Here is a 21,544-nt window from a genome sequence, read left to right as displayed (position 1 = left end):
AGCCGCTTAGATAAATTTCTATAAAAATGTATTTATGTCTTATGTATATATGTGTTATTAATCATATTTTTTAGATCAGGATTTTCAGCTTCTAATATACTAATCTCCCGTTTCTCCCCCCTATACTTTCTGCGTTCTCATCTATGCGTGTGCCCAGGTGCTACTCGTATGGGTGAGAAACGGTTAGTATAGGTTTAGTTTTAAGTTTTTCCCCCTATTGGCGGCTGTCATTGTGCTAGTGATTGCACGTTGTACGTTGCACCTGTGTGTGCGTTTAGGTGTGTGCATTGTACATCGTTTCGCGACACGTAATACCGCGCTAATTATTTTTTAAAGTTATTGAATAAAAATAACTTGTAGAGTCACGTGTACGATACGAACTTTTTTTTTTTAACAATCGTTTTGCATAGTAGAGTTACCGCATTTATTTGTGGAAACTTTGATATACTCGTATATTACTAGTATGCATATATACTAGTGTATACTTGTATTTTTGCTGTAGTTTTTTATGCAATAATCACTAGCCTTGGCAGACGATTACAGCATTGGTACGTACTCCCATAAGTTTAGAAAATACGCGTTTGAACTAGGGTGTCGGAGGTGCCCCGGGGCATGCTCTCTAGTTTAGGCTTTTGCACCCTGGTGGTATGTGAGAGAATCGTGGAGTGGGTGGGTGGGTACGTATGTGTATTTGCTCTTTTTAAATATGGGTAATTGGCAGGCAGGTAGCATATTTCTCTGAGCGAATGTGAAAACTTTAATTTTAAGTAGGTAGGATCCAGGATGGACACTAGGCTTGCTTCCACTCCGGAGTGGAAATTCCGCCTCCTGGTTTATACAGAATTGTTACAAAAATTTTTTTTTTTATTCATTCCATTATGCTTCCTTTGTAAATGTATTTTGTAACTCTTCTGTAATTTTTATTATGTATCATGAGATTCAAAGGAATTTGCAACGATTTGAAAGATTCAGTTCTATTTCGATTCTATCTCGAACGAGATAAAGTCGAACAAATTCGCAAATACTTTGATGAATTTGATACTTAGTTTTAAGTATTATAATATTAACACTTCGCACAATCGCGATTTTCTCAATTAAAAATATAACGAATGAATGAAATGAAAATATTGCAAGAAAATGCATAACATTTATTGCTTTATTTATTTCAATTCTATTTTATTCTTTAACATTAAAAGTGCGACGTGTTATTAGGTCATCGATAATTGTCTGCTTGGACATTAGTTTAATTGTGCTCGTGTATATGTCAATGAACTCTAAGTTCATTGATAGTTCACGAGCTTTACTATTGAACAGAAAATGTAAATTAATTTTGTAATAATTTAGAATTAGAATTCTAACATAATACAAGTTAATTTGCAAAAGCAGTATGAAAGATCTTATCTCTATCGCTCGTAGAAAATGTCCAATGCAGTTTTCAGGGAATGAAGAAAGAAGAGGCTAAATGCCGAAGAGGCTAATGCCGAAGAGGCCCCCACTTAATTGTGGCTGAAGAGGGCAACTACATAGACTATTAAGTTATTTTCAAAGGTTCAACAATAAGTTCGAACTTTTCGAAAATAGCTCTTTAGTCATATTTTATATTCTATTGTATTATTTATTTGCTCGTCATTAATTTGTAATTGTAATTGGAGATGACGGACCATTCCATCTCCTTGGCACATCAAATATGTGTGCCATATCGTCCAAAAGATGCATATGTGTTTAGTTAGAGTCTGAAATATTAAAATTTTTGTATTATTAAATTTGAAGCTTAAATAACGTTCGGTAAATATTACAGTAATTTCTCTTTTCTTGTTTCGTCTTTAAAATTTTTGACCGTGATCGTATTTTATTAAATTTGCAATTTTTCTTTTCTATATAATGCAGTTTAAAAGTATCTCATAATAATTAATAGATATTATTTTTTTTAGTAACTTAGTATTCTTATTTTTCCTATTTCTTCATATATTTTTATTTATTTTATATAAATGTAAAATCACGCGTTTAAATTTAATTTTATTGCAACGGTAATTAGAGATTTGATAAAAAGTAAATAAAGGATTCAATTGAAAAGTGCATCTGAAATTGGACCACTTATATGTCAGGCTATTGTGTCACTTGATTGTATGATTAATATAGTTTTCTTCTTGTTACAGGTGATCATCGTTGGATTTATCATCAAACCTTCTGGATTCTTTTTTATTTGAGTGTCTTAAATTGCTTCATTTTAAAATGTATATATATAAATGCATTTCTGAAGGCACACACATGTTTATATATTAAAAATTGAATATAATTATATAAAATTCTATATTACAATATAACTATACTATATATACTTTCAAAGAATATTGCATTCTTTTCCAGTATTGTACCGTCATCGCATTAAGTATCTACTATCGCCCATTGATGTTCAGGTTAGTAACTAAGATGAATGTGGTTACGCGAAAAGTAGACTTGTGAGCTTCTATGTACTTCTGTTTAGCATTAAAAAATTGTTAAAAATATGGTATACTTATGCTCAACCACAAATTCAAGGCGCAAACGCACTTCGAAAAAAATTTCCCACTTATGACGTTTCCACATTTGTAATTATTAATAATTAATTAAATAATTAATTAATTAACTAGGGTCTATGCCAACTTTTTAAATATTCGAGTAGCTTACTTTTTCACCGTCTGAATTAAATAATCATCTTCATATAATTTAAGTATGTACTGTCGGTATCGTTTCGGTTTTTTTTCCGTTGATAAAGTAGATATCATTCGATCATTGATTGCAAATATCGTAGACCACTCCAAATTGTGTATTATTTTCTTTTCTTTTCTAAGTTACGTTTCAATTTTCTTACCTTTTAACATTTTTCCAACAACTTTAATCATTCTTAGAAAAAGATAGTCAACGTAACGAAAGCAAAAATAATAAATGGACAATACAGTTTAATGTCAAAGTTGTAAGAAACCTTTTAATGTTGATTACTAAAGTTTTAAGTATATTCTCTCTCTTTCTCTCTCTCACACATCCCTTTTCTTCATTTTATTCTATTTTCTAATCGTTAAATCTCCATCTAGCCTCATTTTCCCCGACAGCACTTTGCATTTTCATAAGCTCCGTCTCGTGGATCGATGCCTTCTCAGTGCAGACAAAAGTTCTTGAAACATGACAGACCGAAGGAACGTCACATTATACGTACGGTGTATGTAGCTTCGAGCAAGTTAAAGAAAAATTCACGAAAAGGTCAGACGACTCCTTCTCTTCCATCTCCTCCACCTTCACCTCCACCTCCACTTCCATCCCCTCATCTTCTTCATCTTCTTTTTATTTTTTTACTACCGTAACGAGGTAAAGAAAATCTTTGTCTCTTGGTTTCGCAACGTTGAAGAGTATGACCTTTGAATCATATCAAAAAGAAAAAAGAAAGAAAAATGTCTTCTTACCACAATTTTCAAGCCGTTGTTTTATTAAATTCAACGAAACGTTAGAACAATTCGACGAAATTTGTTTCTAAAAAGTACCGATCGAGTATAACAATATATATTTTTTCATTTCTACGAAGAAAATTGTTATTTTGTTTTCGTTCATTTATAAAATAAAACGCGATTAAATTATAATAAGAGATAATGGTGTCGAATTGCGATTCGATGGGAAAAAAGGAGCTTGGTGATTTCTTTAGACGACACTCGTACTATTTTTCAGAGTTTTAAACGAATGGGGAATACCAATCGGGTGGTGTTAAAGTGAATTGACGAAAAAGAACAAAAAATCGAGTAGCGGGCTTGGGAGGGAGGAAAAAACGGAGAGGAAAGAAGGAAGGAAGAAAGAAAAAAAAAAAACAAAATTGTATTAAACGTCGAATTGCTTCGACATTGATTGGAACATTCGATACGTCGATACAATTTTTGTCATAACAATGATTTTTCTCTTTCTATATCAAAATGCGAGTAAGCGAATTTAAATGATTATTTTAATCAATGCTCAGAATAAAGGAAAGTTGAAAAAAGATATATATATGAATTATAATTCAGTACGGAAAGAGGATAGTCATTGGATGAGGGTTTAAAAGGGGGGGGGGTTAAAGGGTAAAAAGGGTTATTATGGAAGGTGGAAGAAAATAGGTTGGAAAGGTTTTCTTTGACAGAATTAGTATCTTTGACGAATCGTCGCGTGTGATTGGTGATCGACTTCGATTGCCAATCGCTTCGATTGTGATCGTAAAGGAAAAACGCTTGGGGAGGCTATTTTACGAAGAGGCTGAAAGAAAAAGTTAGACGAAGAAAGAAAGTAAAGGAAGTAGAAGTAAAAGTAGAAGTAGAAGTAGAAGTAGAAGAAGAGGGAAAAGCTGAAATTCAGCCTTTTTTTAAGAGAGAGGAGGAAGAAGAAGAAGAAGTAGAAGAGAGACACTTTTTTTTCTCTTTCACGATCAGAGTTACAGGTGGTTGCTCCTGTCGAGAAGAATAAAGAAAGACAGAAGAGAAAAATAAAAAAAGAGAAAGAGAAAGATACGACTAAAAGATAATAACAATAATAATAATAATAATAAACGAACAAAAATATAAAAAAATAAAAAAAATTAGACCAATGGTATTACTTCTTAATCAGCTTCGATATTTTCCAGCGTAATATTTTTCCCTCTCGTTACTTTCTCACGTTGAATAAATTATAAACGAAATGATATATTATATTCGATATGGAAACAAGAAAAAATAAAAGAAAAGAAAAGAAAATAAAGGGGAGGGCTATGCGGAAATAGGAGAAGATCTTGCCGAGATTTTGAAATGAGTTAAAAGCTAAAACCGGAGCTTTCTCGTTTCCTCTACCTGATATTGCTTTAATATATAGAATCGGGGGTTAAGGAGGAAATAAATCGTTTTACGGAAAACCGTGCAGTAGGAGAATAAAAGCTAGCCAGGGACGTGGTCATTTCGTCTTTGATAATAGTAGTAAAACTCGTGCTTGGGTCAGACGTAAACGCGGTTGACGTTTTGTAAATTATTTTCGTCGAACTTTTACGTAATTAACTTAATTTGCTAAATATATAACTTGCTAGAAGATTATTTATTTTTTTCTATAAATATTTGTTAACATAATGGATATCGTTTTTATTTCTTTTGTTTTGTTTTTCTTTTTTTTTTTAAACGGTATTTTATAATTCCAAAAGAACAAAAATTATGCGGAGAAAGGAAGAGAGGAAGAAAAGAGGATATTAAGAGAATATCAATTAAATATTTTAAAAGCTTTTTCTATTTTCTTTTTTTATTTTTTGTACATTACGCGTATATATATTTTTAACAGATTCCTAAGCATTTTGTCATCACGATGATTATTAACTTGCAAATGAAATTATTGAAAAGGGACATTTTCAACGAGAAATTCAATAAAATCCTTGAAAGCGCTACGAGCCATTTTTTTTTTTCTTTTCCCAACGCTCTTGCAATATTTTCTGTTACGTTGTCAAAGCTTTCGTTACACAATTTTGCAATTTGTTAAAAAAGAAAAAAAAGAAGGAATAAACTTCGTCGCTTGTGTTTCACCTTCGAAAATAAAAATACATCAAAAAAATCATTCGAATTTCTAAAACAAGTATATAAGAGTACTTTAATACCGATTTATTAGATCGATCGTGACAATGCGCGCGCTTATCCGTTTTAACATTTTCATTACATATTTTTTTTTATACGACGGAAGGAAAGAAGAGAGAGAGAGAGAGACAGAGAGAGAGAGAGACAGGGGAAAAAAAGTAATACGAATAGAAAAAGAAAAAAGGAAAAACAAACATCATCCATCTGATTGGTGGAAACGAATAAAAAACGTAAGCCAGGCGAATTCTAACAAACTACAAACTATGGTATTATCCCCTGACTCCGTGAGAAGCTTTTTATCGAAGGGATAGAAACGTGAACGGCGAAGGGGGAGGGACAGGGGGAGGGAAGAGTAAAATGGGTGGTGATGGTGGTGGTGGTGTAGTGGTAGGGTGGTGTATCAGTCGTAGGCGTAGCTGAAAGAAAGATAGAGAGAACAACGAGGCTAGTAGTGCCCCCATACGAGAAAACCTAGAACTATTTTAGGGGTGGAGGAGAAATGTGTAAGGGTTTAGCCAAGCTTCCAGGTCCCTCGTTCAGTCGTGCGAGAAGCGAGGGTCGCGCAAGCTCGCGGAACCCCTTCAAAGTCGTCCTTGGTGTGAGATTTCGTTTCTCGACGGAGAGAGGAGAGGAACGGTTAAACCGGTGGTGTTGTCTTTCTTTTATATTCGTTCTTTTTCTCTCTCTCTCTCTCTCCCTCTCCCTCTCTCTCTCTCTTTTTCTCTTATTTCCTTTTCCCTTTCCTATCCCTTTCTTTCGCATTATTTCTTTACCCCGTAATTACTCATGATCGTCTAATTATTATTTCTTTTTGAAATTATTATTGGTGTGAATTACGTGAATTTGTTGTTGTTGTTTTTGTGAAACGACGCATCGATGATTTAATTCAAATAGATTTTAATTCGAGTGAGAGTGCGAGAGAGAGCTCGAGAGAGAGAGAGAGAGAGAGACAGAGAGACAGAGGGGGGGGAGAGAAAGAGAGATAAGGGAGAATATATAAATAGTGAAAGATATATAAGGAAAGGAAAAAGAAAATAATAATAAATAAAGGAAGAAGGAAAGAAAAAAGGCATTGGAAAGGATGGCGTCGAGGAGGAACGAGGAAACGAGGCCACGTCCTGCGTGTGCAAGATATTCGAGGTTAAATGCGGATGGTGACGACGACGGGGCTGGCCAGTGATTTTGATTTGATTAGCAGCTTCATCGAGTCAGGTTAGTTTACAATAAATATGAGATATATACTCTCTTGTGTTTAGAATTTTTTCTCAATGTTCGATCATTTTTACGGCTATACTACTTGTTTCGCTTTAACATTATCTTCTATTAGTTTCTCGTCATTTTATCTTCTTCGTTGAACAGTTGGGGACGATTAGGAAATTCTAATTAATTGCGTTGATTTGAAGTGATCGATATTATTCTTGTTTCTATGATCTTGGTTTAGAAAGATATTTCGATTCGAAGAACTCTTATTTGAATTATTCTTTTCTTACAAATTTGTCACGAATCACGATCGACGACGTAGAAAACGTTATTACACGATCCGTAATTATTGTATTTCGTTTTATTCCTTTATCGTATTATTTTCTTCTTTTTTTTGGGGGGGGGGGGGAAGGGGGAGTATTCGTTCAAATTCCACGTAGAATTGTTCTCTTTGTTTCCCTTGTTTTACGGTCCGAAGTATTCGTGATCGTTCTTCGAAGAAATTGATTCTTCTCATCAATTTCGAATCAGTAGTTTATATTTGATCTTGTCCTCGGATCGTAACGAAAAAATTTCATTGTCCTGGCGAAGGAAGAAGAAGCCGGCCGGGCGGGGGTGGTGTCTACTTCGGTTCTTTCTTTGTAGTCTTTCCCTCTGTGGAAGAGAGCAATCAAATTGATCCTCTAACCGGCGTCTCTCTTCTTTTTCTCTTTTTTTTTTCCCAAAGTGAACTCTACTAACTGTTTTTCATGGCGCTTTTTCCTTTTCTTCTTTCCTTTCTTCTATTTCCAACTATCTACTTTTATTTTTCCTTTTTTTTTATTCTTCTTCTTCTTTTTCCTTTTTCCTACCCCCACGCGAGAGAGCCGATTTTCTGAACAATGAAATCTACCTTTGATACGTGCGATGTTAATTGAACGAATAGAAAAAAATATAAATAGTGGGAGAAAAAAGACAGCGGAGGAAAAAGAAAAGATTTGTCAAAATCAATCAGTCGATTTTTAACATTTTAACATTTAACGTACAACTATTCTCGATTACTTCTTACGCAATTGTTTATCAATAATATATATATACTAAATTGATTTTTTTCGAATGAAAAGTTCGTTAAAGTTCCTACGTATTATTCGAAGGATCCGCGTTAATGATTGTCAAAAAAAAAAGAAAAGAAAAGATGCCACCACGTGTTGCCGGCAATTCGGATACTTTCGAGTTTCCCCCCCCCCTCGCCTCCCTCCCGGTCTCCATATATTATTTTCATTTCTTTTTTTTTTTTTATCGATTCTTTGTGGGAGAAAGAAGGACTATCTATTCCTCCCCCTTTCTCTTTCATATTCTCTATCCCTCTCTCTCTCTCTCTCTCTCTCTTTTTCTTTCTATCTACTCGTCTTTTGACGAAAAATGGGCTGAAGTATCGGTTGCGCGCGTGTGCTCACGGCCCCGATAAAAATAGACGATGTCTATCGTCGATGCAACCTATTCAGAGACAAGAGAACCAAGCTATCTTTCTCTCTCTCTCTTTTTTCCATACACACACACACACACACACACACATTCGTGTATCACACATATAACAGTCCTTATTTCTAACGAATACATTTTATTTAATTAAGATTAAACTAAATTATATATCTCCAGAAATATCTGTCAAATATACTTCGCGTTAAAATGATTTCTAATTAAAAAAAAAAACGATTATTATATTAATTCTCAACAGATTGTTACGATGAATTATCTAATCAAAATAATAATTATAGCTGTAATTAAAAAAAAGAAAAAATTAAATGCACTTATCCATCAATTTATTTTCTAATACTATTTATCTAATTATTTTTCATGAATAAATTTGTATGACTTTAGTGAGACCACCCACACAATAATCGACATTTACCAACACAACACATCCTGACCATTTATAATTATTCTTTACAATTGAATAGTTCTCTCAATCAATAGATCGATTTTTCGAGTATACTCGAATCTGCTCGACCTTTCTTTTCACTTCCATGCTTAGAACCTTGAAAGTAACTATAACATTTGGTTGTTAAGGTAAAGAGGGAAAAAAAAATAAAAGGAAAGGAGAGGGGAGATTGTAAGAGGAAGGTGGTAGAAAAAGTAAGTAAGAAAGAAAGAAATAAATAAATAAATAAAAAAAGAAATAAAGAAAGAAAGAAAATGAGAGTTTGTGAAAAGGGAACGTGTCTTCATTTTTATTTTGACGTAACAGCCTCGTAGAGGCGTTGCAACCTCGTTTTTGTCTCGCACTTCTTTATCTTCTCTTTCCTCCCTATTTTTTTTTTTTTTTTTTTTTTCTTTTTTTTCTCTTTCTCTTCCTTCCTCATTTTCTCTCTCACCCTTTCCTGGACCGCGATCGATGAACTTGGAAAGCCAAGCCGAAAGGTAAGTACACACGTCGTCTTTCAAATACGGTCGACTTCAACATTTGGATTGAGGCTTCTGAAGTGATGCTGTGGATTGGATCGATTTTTAAGATGGAATAAATAGGCGTGTAAAAGCAAGAAAGAAAGAGAGAGAGAGAGAGAGATGAATTTATTGATCAATCGTCGAGAACATTACACACAGATGTGTAAATCTTATTTAAGAAGCTAATTTGTATATATATATATTATTCTTTTGCTTTAAATCATATAAATTATTGGAAATCTAATTGAAAAAAAAGGAAAAAAAAATTGAAATGCATTTATTATCTGCAATATATATTAATTTTATACCTTAGAATATTTTTGCATATTATTTCTAATATTTTGTATATTAATTTTAATGAGATGATAGACAGCGGTTTTAACAGAAATATTCTAATCAACGTGGGAGTTATATTCTTTTTTTTTTTTTACATTTGCTACGTGTTATTTATATTAAAAGAAGAAAAAGAAAGGGTGGTGGTCATAAAATTAACTGATAATAATGAAGAATAAAATCAAAAGGGTATAAATAATAAGAAAAAAAAGAAAAAGTACCAGTCACGTATGCGTTCACAAATGATGCAAGAATTTCTCTCCCCGTTAAAATTTATTAATTTTATGATCGTTATTATAACGAATAGCGGGATTTAAACGCAATCAACGATGCTTGCATTTGAATGGAGTTTTCCTATGGAGGTTGACCTTTCAAATTTTACCTACACCATATACGAGCTAGATGATTTATTTATTTTGCAAATAATATCTTTGATAATACAAGCGAACGATTTCGATTGCGATTGAATTTAATTTTCCTTTTGAACGTACACATTTTCGAGATTCTTGTTTAGTTTGGTCGGAAAAGAAAAGGGTTTTTCATTTTTCTATTTGATTTTCCTCTCGCGCTCTTTAATTTAATTTATTTATAAAGTCAATCAATATATATATGTATATGTATAAAATGTGCTCGAGTTCGTGTAATCGAAAATATTGACATAGGAAGATGTTTCTCGATAAAACGCCATCTTTTTTTCTATATTTTTTTTTATATTTCATTTATCTGTCTACCGCACGTTCGCGTCACGTGAAAATCGAGGAGGGTGGAAGCGTTTTTTTCCTCGAGAGCGGTTTGTATTCGATATCTCGTCGACACGAGTGCTTACTGCTGTCGATTGCTGACCTGAATGATTTAAGGAAGAGTCATAATAATGATCATTGCAATAATCATCGTCATCGAATATTGATCTTTAGAAAAAAAAAAAACATCATTTTATCTACTTGAAAGCATAAAAGAATACAAGAAGAATCTGTTAAAGTATATAAAACAATATAATTGGTAAATTCTCTACTTAATAAATTATATTATTCGATAATAAATTCGAATACGAATAAAATATAAAATTGATACAAAATAAAAATGAAATTCATATCTCGTAGAAATAAAAATTGGATTTACTTAAGGAAAATTAAATCAAATATCGGATCGGTTTAAGATGATTAATTTGGAATTTTTATTTTTTCCTTATCTTTTTTATTATTATTTTCTTTTCTTGTTTTTTTTTTTTTTTTTTAAATTCATACAGAATATATATTTTTCTTGCTCGTCATTTACATGAAACTAAAATATTATATATGTATATATATATGAATGTGCTGACTATGGTAAAAGGAAAAATCTAAGGAAGTTTCCTTTATTCTATTCCACGTTTTGCAAGGAAAGTATTGAATCAGACCTTTATCAAGAGGGCTCAAAAGAAGAATTTACTTTGAGCGTGAAACGTAAAAAAAAAAGGACGATTGTGAGAAATCGGCAGGACGTAAGCAACGGGATTATATACACAGCTACACAAAACTTATATAATCCTGTTGCAAAACTCTTTTCTATGGTCTCAACAAACATGTCTTTGCTAAGGCAACGATTGTAAAGAAATGATTGTTACGAAACGAAAAAAAAAAGAAAGAAAAAAAAAAAGGAGAAAATAAAAACGAGACACTTTGAATCATTCTTTTTTTGTTGTAATAATTTTCTCCCTTGTTTTTTCTTTTCTTCTTGTTTTTTAAATTCAATTACGCTATTGTCACGATCGAGACATCTCTTTGGTAACAATCAATATGCACCTAACGCTTCTATTTTTTTTTTTTTTTTTCACTTATTGTATTTATTTATTCGTTGATTTTTTTATTACGCAACCGGTCATTCAACTCTCTGTGACATGCGTATTTATTTATTTATCCATAAATTCGATAACGTCGATATCGTATGGGGGAAAAAAAAAATCAAATATATATATACACATCAAAAAAAAATAAAAGAAAAAAACAAGGTGGAAATTCAACGAACAATAAACATTGACCACAACGGATGAATTTTTAACTATTTATTCATTTTTGTCCATTGATCTCTCTGTTTATCTCTCTCTCTCTCTCTCTCTTTTTCTAGCCTAAGGGGAAAATTGACCCTCGAGTTATTTCCCTCGCGGAAAAAACGTAATTGTCCAGAGAAAATCGATTTTCTTCAAGCAGAGACTTTTATAAGCGAACCTTACCAAATTTAACGATTTATCGTCTTCGTCGTTCCTCACATTCCCATCCTTCTGAATAAATTTATTTCTTCCTCTTCCCTCTTATCCTCCTCTCCTAACTCTTCTCTCTTCCGCATTCCTCTTCTATTTCTTCTTATTCTTCCTCTCATTTCCTCTATCCTTGGAAACAGCTAATAATGTCGTTAAAAAAATGCTCCTTAAACTTTCATTTTTTATCATTATCGAATTATAATAGTAATGATAATAATAATAATAATAATATTTAGTTATTTACGAGCTTAACTCTGTTTACAAAATTATTGGAGAAAACATTTAGATAAAATTGTATGAAATAATATAAAATAGTACTAATATTAACTAAAATATAAATAATATTAAATAAAATAACACATAAAGTACAAAATATAAAGATGAACGGAATGTACTAATACAATTATTACCAATAACAAAGAACACACACATTTTTTCAATAATATTATTAATAATAACGTATTATTCACGAAACAGAACATTCCTCGACCATTTACAAAAAAACGGAAAATATTTATTGAACAAATTATAGTCATAGAGTAGAATGTGAATTAATTGAATAAAGAAAGTAATCATTGAAAAATGTTTATCAATCTAAAAAAGATATAAAATATATTTATTAGTGAAAGGTGGAAAGAGAAAGAAAAAATAAGGATAAATAATTCTCAATTCGTTTCGAAAAAAGTTTGTTAATACCTCAAGCAAACGGACATTCCGATAAATGGAGTCTTAAATGTATTTAACGAACTAACGCTTTGTATTATCTTCTCGAAGTCTGAGTAACTCGAGTAGAGATAGAATAGGCTTCCGTTGTTACCCTCGAAGGACTATTCCAAAGTTACTGTTACCTTTTAAAGGAGATTGAAAGAGAAAGAGAGAGAGAGAGAGAGAAATAAATCGATAGATGGATAGATAGAGATGGAAGATTCGATGTAGAACAATCGATTGATCCACCATCATTATCGATGTAGTTAAACATCCGTTTATATCCGTAGAATAAGCTACGGGCTGTTAAATTAAAGAGAAGAGACCATTCTAAGTAACAAAAAGAGAATGAAAGAGTGAAAGAAAGGTGGAAAAACATGAGAGAGAAAGAGAGAGAGAGAGAGAGAACAAAAACTTTGATAATCTTCAAAGAGAAAAATATCTTCGAGAAAGTTAGGATTAATAATTATCACGGGAAAATGATTTTCTTACGGGTTTTAACGAGGAAATGAAATTAAAGAAAAAAAGAAGATACGACAAATTTTTTTCTATATATATATATTTATATCTAATAATTAAATTTTCATTCCGTTGAAGATTCTCTCTTGGCATAGTTTTAATTATAGATATTCATTCATATTCTGTGATTATACTTTTATACCTATTGATTAATAATTATCGATTCGTATTCTCATACAAGACTTGTCGACTATGTTTAAACAATAGGACTTATATATATACAAACGTAAAATAGATAATACACGTATTTTTATATATCCTAATGAAAGATATTATATTATTTTCGTTCGTAATTTGATTTTCCAACGATATCCAATTTATTTCTTCGAATTTTTATTCTTAATCAAAGTAGACACACACGCGGCTTCATTTTCCTTTGCAAAAAATTTTCTTCGACCGTTAATAAATTTTCCGTTAGTTAAAAAGAAAAGTGAAAAAAAGAAAAAAGAAAAAGAAAAAGTAATCCATTATTCATAAATCGTATAAAATGTTGAGAATAAAAGTAAAATTATTCATTTATTTATCTCTTTCGTGTCTTCCATGTTCACATGAGACACGTACTTGAGATATTATAATGGAAAAATTGAAAAATAAAATAACGAAAGTTTTTGGATCGAACTTTACTCTTTCTCTCTTTCATTGTTTTTCTCTCAATTTATTTCTTTCTTTTTTTTTTCTTTTCTTTTTAGCGAAGAAATTTTGCATAACAAACGACATAGCGTGCGCGCGTGCCTGTGTGTGTTTGATAAATAAAAAAAAAAAATAATGAGATCCTCAACGGCATATGGTGTTACCATAGCAAGTGGGTAAAAAGCAGGATATCTCGTCGGACCATCCATTAACCTGGTAAAACGCGAATCCAACCGTAAATTAATATAACCGATGGACTTTTATCGGATAATATACTTTTTTTTTCTCCACTCACTCTATCTCTTTCACTCTTTTTATGTAGGCGTGGAAAATGGAAAGGCAATATACCTAGTTTTCTCTATGCTCCTTTTTTTTCCTTTTTTTTACTTCCCTTTTTTTATGGTAACTATTAGTTCTATCGCTAATCGAGTTCCAGGCAGTACTTTCTTTCCTTCCCCTCCTCTAACCCCTCTCTCTATCTCTCTTTCTCTTTTTTCTATTTATCTACTTATCTCTATCTATCTATCTATCTTTCTTTCTTCTTAAATTACACTACCTGTTAATTAAATCAACGTGGGATTCTCTTAATCTTGGTTCATTGACCCTACTCAAGTTCCCACCTTAGTGTCGTTATTTTAATTAATACAATTATCGGAACTTGCGATTTAGAAAAGTAAATACATTTGGAGTGAATGAAAAATTGAAAAGAAAAAAGAAAAATACAAATATGAAAATAAATGTAAAATGTGTTTTTTTTTTTGATTCGTTCGGTAAAACGAATAATCAACGTATATCAACGTATATCAACGAATATCAACGAATATCAAACGTATAATAATATTATATTACGAACGAATCCAATTGGGATTGGATTTTGTTCTATTTCATACCCAAATGAAAAAAAAAAACAGAAAAAGAAGAAAAGTCGTTTGATAAAAAGAATTATTGCAAATAAAATAAAAAACATACTATACGTTTTTATATTCGTAAAGCTTTTCAACGTATCATTGATATGTCCGGCGTTTGTGAGACTTTCACAAAGCTCACGTTTTGAATCAAGTATGCGACGCGTACTTCCGCCATTCATATATTTGCGTTCGTTTATTAAACCACTGAGTTATGCATATACATGTAGAATGAACCATTTTTATACGAACGAATAATTTTTATAAATTTTCCTTTAACAATATTAATATAAAATATTTTTACGCAAAATACTTTTTTTTTTCCCTTATTTTTTTCTATGATACATATCATAATTAAAACACGTACCATGATATATATTATATCAAATTCTTGTTTCGAATATATACTTTAATTAGATACGTGATTATAATTAAAAATACATACACTATATAATTAGAGTTGTTACGATTCAAACGGAAAAGTCAATTGGAAAATAATAATCAAATGAAAATTATAATTTAGTAATTTTGTTCCAATCGTATACATTTAATAGATGATTCTGTATAAATGTGCGAATAAAAATGCATGTACGCGTTGATAGAGAACAAGGTCTACCACCGTGATTCGTCGAAAACGTAAAAGCTATCATCGTCTTCGTTGATGCGAGATCGGCAATCGAAAACGTTTTAAAGCTCTGAAAAGCACAGGTGGTTTCGATCGGTGCACTTCTATCCCTCGAATATCTATTGTCATTGGTTGTTCCTTTCTCAACGTCGCAAACTCGACTCGACCCATACCTCTTTCCTATCTACGAGTTAACTTCGATCCTTTTAACGTCTAGGAAAGAAAAAAAAAAAACCAAAGAAAAAAAACCCCGAGTCTTAGTTAATTTTTCTTCGATAAAAACTGTGTGATCGGTAACACCGTTAATGTATATTACTTTTCGTGAATTTATTTATTATTTTTCTAATCACCTTCTGAATATATTTTCAATGAAGGTTCTAATTTTTATGTGTATTTTCTTTTTTTTTTTTTTGGATTCTACTTTTGACTCCAGGACCGGTGAATACAATTTTATCGTTTCATATTATTTTTCGGTCTTAACGTAAAATTTCATTATCGATTTAAAAAACAAAAAAAAAAAAATGTAAAAATAAATCGCAAACTCGGATAAAAAGATTTTCCGGAAAAGAAAAGGAGAAGAAGAAAGTCGTTTAGTTTTCCCATTCGGAACAGAGATAGCAGGTGTCTACACAGATCCAGATGTGCTTGCTATGCTACTTCTTCCAGCCCCTTTTTTTCCACCCTCTTCCGTCCTACCATGTTGTGAATACTTTTACACGTCTATTTCTTTTCTCCCATACACTTTCATGCGTTATCTTTACGTGACCAAACTCCCTCCCCCCCCATGAAACTTTTCGAATATCGTCACGTCTTTTTTCTTTCCTCTCCCCCTCCCCCTCCCCCTCCCCATTCCCCTTCTTCATCCTATCTCTCTTTTTTATTTAGATTTCTTTTCTTTTTTGTTTCGGTTTCTTTGAAATAATTCATTAACGATTATCTCGACTATTAAAAAAATGTATCCATGGCTATTACTTTTATCATGCGTGAAATGTTACTATCCGATAATTAACTTTTAATTTTTAATGTATTATATTATGCAATTGATATACACATAGATTATTTTATTCATTAACGTTGTCTTGCATTAAATATAATTTATAACCACTAAATTCACAACCTATTTAGTATAATTCTAAATATATGTTGATATTCCATACTATTGCCTCTGAATTATGTATTCAATCATGTTTGTCCTTTTTTGTAATTTTTTACGCACAATGTGATAGAAAATCAAGAAACACGGAGGATAGGAAATGTTTTATCTGACAATCCGCACTCGATCGACTCTCAATGAAAGTCAAGAAATTCTTTTTTCCTCCCTTCGTAGACGAATATAAAAAAAAGAAAAAGAAAAAGAAAAAGAAGGAGGAAAGAAGAAGGAAAAAAAGATCCGAGAAAAAGATTCGGCTTATTTTTCACGATTCGTTTTCGTAGCAATCACCCTCACGTATGGCTGCGTTTCCTCCTTGGGATTTATCGTGTTAAATCGTTTTCTTGAATGTTCGAATTTTGAAATCCTCGACGAAATCTTTCTTCTCCGAGAAACGTTGAAGATATTTTTATATGGTCGATTTAGTTTCGATATTTTATCTTACAAAAATTTTATATTATGTATAAACCTATGTGGTTTACCTTTTCTCTTTCGATATTTTCTTAATCATTTTTTTTTATCCATTTTTTTGTTCGTTTACAACACAAATCCAAATTCATATTTTTTAAATATTATATATATAATATTAATTTATATAACATAGAAATAATATATCGATTGTTTCGACATAAAATAAAAAAGAACAATTAATAATTAAATATCGCGTAACCAATTAATTATCATTAATTCAATATTGATATATTCAATATCTATTACAATGTGTAAAAGATGTTTAATATTCGATGAATTAATTTGATTGATATTTCCATAACTGAGATATTCTATCCCATTCGATCATATCAAATGACGAATGTTAAAATAATGAAATTCCGATTGGAGAAAAAATTCAAACAAAATGTCTACATTGATAATACAAATTAACAAAAGAGATTATGTTTAGTCATTTCTATAATTTGTTTTACATTTCCATAACGCGTTTATTATATATTTTAAAACACGATCATCGGATTCGTCCTGATCCAAGTAAATACTCTCTCAACAACACATTTCTATACCAATGGGATTCTCTTTGAACGCTATAATAACGTTATCTTCGCGTTGCAGCCAGGATCTTCAAACAGCTTCCGACTGGTCCATTCTATTCTCGATATGTCATTGTTTTCCATCAAACAATAATTATTTGTTATGCAATTATTAAAATGAATAATCATACCTAATTATTCTCCCGTAACTTTATTCCAAATTAATTTTTATTTCATTATTTTTGATATGAACTACGAACCTAATTCATAATATCACGTGCTCGATAAGATTTCAGAAAAAGTTTCGTTCATTTTTTGATCGATCCAGGACAACTTTTGGCCCGATCTGTACAAACGCACACGTATACGCGCGTACACAGGTAGATGTAGATTTTTATCGAGTGAAGGAGAGGACACTTTGAAACGATCATGCTAATACGAAGTGATTATCAGGAATAGTCGTGTGCTTAGGGAAAGACTCAGGAAAGTCAGAGTTTCAAGTCCGGTTAATCCGAGTTCGATTGCGGTTTTGATCGAACAGGTTTGAACAAATCTCCGATTAAGTCCGAACGAAAGTAAAAAAGTGTGTGAGAAAGAAAGAGAGAGAGAGAGAGAAAGTTAAAGAGAAAAAGAAAGATAGAAAATTTCCCATGTGAAATTTTCCTGCGTAGAAATAATTCAATGATTTAGTTAATGCAAATAAAAGGAAAACGTTATACGACGGGTGTGGTAATTTTTAGTAACATTGGAACAAGCATATCCTACGTGATTAATTTATTTTTTTTTCTGTCGGTACCTTTAGTAGTAACACACAGTGATTTGAATAATGTATAAATGCATTTTGTTCTCGTAACCCCATGTGTACGTATAACGCGTGTTTGCGTGTGTAATACTCTATTCGTATTTTTGTGTACCCATGCACATGCACATGCACACAAACGAGGTGTTCTAATTATATGTATTTGCAGATTGGGTGTGTGCCAAATATAAATATTTAAAGCTCTTTTCTGCTTTACAATACGTTACTATTGTCATTTTATTTGTTTCTTTTATTATTATTATTATTATTATTATTTCCTATGTACTCTTGAAGATAATGGTTCTCATTAATATCGAAAAAGAGAATAAACAAAGTACGGAATTAATTGATCGGCAAATATATAATCTTGAAATTAAAACGTTGATTGTTTGTCATGGGGGTTAGCTATCGTTCAAAGTAATAATATATTTCAAAGTAAATACGATCGACGTTACTTAATTATCATAATTATATAGTAGAATTACTAATTACCGTCACGATTAGTAACACGGATGGGTGCAAAAGCGAGAAAAAAAGAAAAAGAAAAAAAAAAGAAAAAAAAGGAAATTATTGTATAATATTTCGAAACGATTTTTCGCGAGAGTTCATAAAAATTTAAAAGAATGATAGAAGAATTTAGTTAAACTTGTGTATAGTTTAACGAGAAAAGCCGACACATGGGGGAAAAGAAAAAAGAAAAAGGGGAAAGGAGGGAAAAAAAAGATGATATATGAGAAGGAGGAATAATAACTATCTCGTCTAGTTTCATATAACGTAACGTTTTATGGTTTTACGAGAATAAAGTTTCGTAGAGATAGTGGGAAAGAAAAAAAGTCTCGAAGGGCCAACATCGATAGAACACGGTGTTCGCCTTTTGTACCAGTGAAACTATTCAAAAATGTACTAAACGTTTCGGTATGTAGACAAAATTCTTTCTTCCATCATTTCGCACTTTGGTTTATCGAAAAAAAAAAAAAAGAAAAAAGAAAAAATTATTCAATAACTCGCATCTTCTTTATCCGAACGCGACGATGTAAAGAAAATTCTTCTGGCCCTTTTTAAAAATTCCATCTTCGCGTTGTGCAATTAATTAAAAATACCACCACGTCGGAACGTATTTCATTTTTCAAATTTCATTTGCGAATAACTCTTCTTGGATTTGGGAATTCGTCGGATTTGGGCCCTATGAGAATATCAACCCCATGAGAATTTAAACAAAACTAAATCGTTCGACTTTACTCACATCAGTGTTTATCAGAATTGTTTTATGGTGGGACAATGTTTATATAAGGAAGGGTGGTGCTCATACAGGGTGTTCCATTAATTGTTAACACTTAAATATCTCTGTTATTCGTTATAATATAAAAAAAGGCCTATTCCTTGAAAATATCTAACTTAAAATTCTTTGAGAATTTGATGTATCGCAAAACATGTCACATTTATCGATTCCGGGTTATACAATTTCATCTCGTCTACTATCGTTTAAATATCATTGATTTACTTCCCTTTTCAACATTCGTGTCTCTTCTTTCTTATTTCCTCGATCGATTTCTTTATGTCTTGCTTATTCTATCTGTCTTTAGTTATTTTTCACCATACAGCAACATCTATCGTATGTAATAGTTCCGTCATATCCAATTTCATTCTTTCTACTATCCTTATCGTACAGATTTTTCATATTTACTTCAATATTATTTCTATCGTGAATGGTCAAATGATCGTTTAACAAAAAAAAAAAATAAAAAAAAGAACTATATGTTTTAATATAAAATGTGATTCCAATCCAATTCCAATTGGATAGCGGAGCAAATATATTTTTTTGTATTTGTTTATAAATGAATAATGTACATTTTATTCATTTTTATCGTATTTTATTTTATTTTTTTTTCTACAAATTACAGAACACGGTCATTTGACCTCACGTGATAAATTTAGTGTTAAATAAGGGTTGGTGAATAAGAGACTTGTAGTCTCGTTACGTTGTACCCTTTACCTGAACTACTAGAATTCTATCTAACTGACTGCTTGTTTTAACTACTGGAAAATGGATCTTATTCGTCTTTTATCTAAACCCCTAAAATTTGGTTTACTAACCTACGACTAGTCGAACTACTGAAATAGTTATTCTCGTGGTCTAGTTCTATCATTGTAAAAAAAATGTTCTATAGGAAAACGTGATGGGACGTCACGAAGGTTGAAAAAGAAATTAATTAAAAACACGATAGAGAAGAGAGAAGAATTTTGTTCGAAAAGTATTATTTTCACGAGAAAAAAAAGAAAAAGAAAAAAAGAAAAAAAAAGATAAAAAAAGAGAAAAGGAAAGAAGAATAAAAAGATGAAAGAACGCGAAAACACGCTAGGGAAGAGAGGAGAATTCTTTTCAAAAAAGTATTAGTTTCATGAGAGAAAGAAAGAAAGAAAAGTAAAAGAAAGGAAAGAAAAATAAATAGATGAAATAACATATTGAATTGTTGAATGATAACGAACATTTTGTTTTATAATAATATAAAAAAATAATCTGCGATATATGTATGTGTAAATAGTTTAAAGGTTATATGTTTAAAGGAGCAATCTCAGTATATGAAATGATAGCATCAAGGAAGTTATGTAAACGAAGAACGTGTAGACGTGCTTTGATGCTACCAGTTTTAAAGAGGAATCCAGAGAGTTCGTAGAAATTGAGAAAGCATCCTAGAAATTGTAGCCAAAAGGGCCATCTCGTAAAATGCCTAGCAAACGAGCTTAAGCTCGTGCACTCGACGCGTATCGAATCGTTGCGATTGTCATACTCATTTATTATCGACGTAATGTCCTACAAAGTTTCCAGCACATTTTTTTTCTTTTACTTCTCTCTCTCTCTCTCTCTCTCTCTCTTTCGTTCTATCGATTGCAAACTATTCGATAATTTTGATGACTTAATATTTTCGAATTTATTATATGGAACTTTATATTTTATTTTATTTATTCTTACTCCGCCCCTTTCGGGTTTGGAGGAATATATGGAACTTTATATTTATTTAATGACATTTAATATTAAACATTTTTTAAAAATTAAAATTAGGAATTTAATTGCAGGGCTTTGTGACGTATACGATATCGTTTAATATATTTTGTTATGCGTGGGAGGATTATAATGATGATGATGATGATCATGATGATGATGATGGTTATTATTATTATCGTTATTATTATTAGGGATAAGACTTTCGGCATCATTAAGCTTACAATTAGAGACCTATTCGAATCATCTCAACTTGGCTTAGTTATTCAGGTCAAAATTCAACGTTCCACGAACGACATTCTCGAAAGATACTCCTACGTTCCTAACATGATGGAAGCTAAGCTGTTTGCTTCTATCTTCTCTCTCTCTCTCTCTATCTATCCATCTTTTATTTTATATAATATCATAATTATCTATAGAAATATATACACCATTTTATAATAATAATAATATTA

General features: G+C 31.3%; 1 protein-coding gene across 4 annotated transcripts in view; it reads left to right on the top strand.

Annotated features, from left to right (window-relative positions):
- Positions 1-6,108: 6,108 nt before the first annotated feature.
- The window catches only part of LOC122513677, a 48,561-nt gene continuing 33,125 nt past the window's right edge, over positions 6,109-21,544 (top strand). For 2 of the 4 annotated variants that reach the window (XM_043630097.1, XM_043630094.1), the window contains exons 1-2: positions 6,109-6,224; positions 6,584-6,791. The gene's annotated coding sequence lies outside the window, so the exon portion shown is untranslated. The remainder of the gene's footprint in view (positions 6,225-6,583; positions 6,792-21,544) is intronic. The other 2 variants (XM_043630096.1, XM_043630095.1) reach the window with 2 other exon arrangements.

Source organism: Polistes fuscatus, unplaced genomic scaffold, assembly GCF_010416935.1.
Source record: "Polistes fuscatus isolate 324 unplaced genomic scaffold, CU_Pfus_HIC Scaffold13, whole genome shotgun sequence".
In the NCBI taxonomy this organism is placed as follows: domain Eukaryota; kingdom Metazoa; phylum Arthropoda; class Insecta; order Hymenoptera; family Vespidae; genus Polistes; species Polistes fuscatus.
The sequence above is the reverse complement of the archived record's forward strand: the minus strand, read 5'-3'. Positions and strand labels throughout refer to the sequence as shown.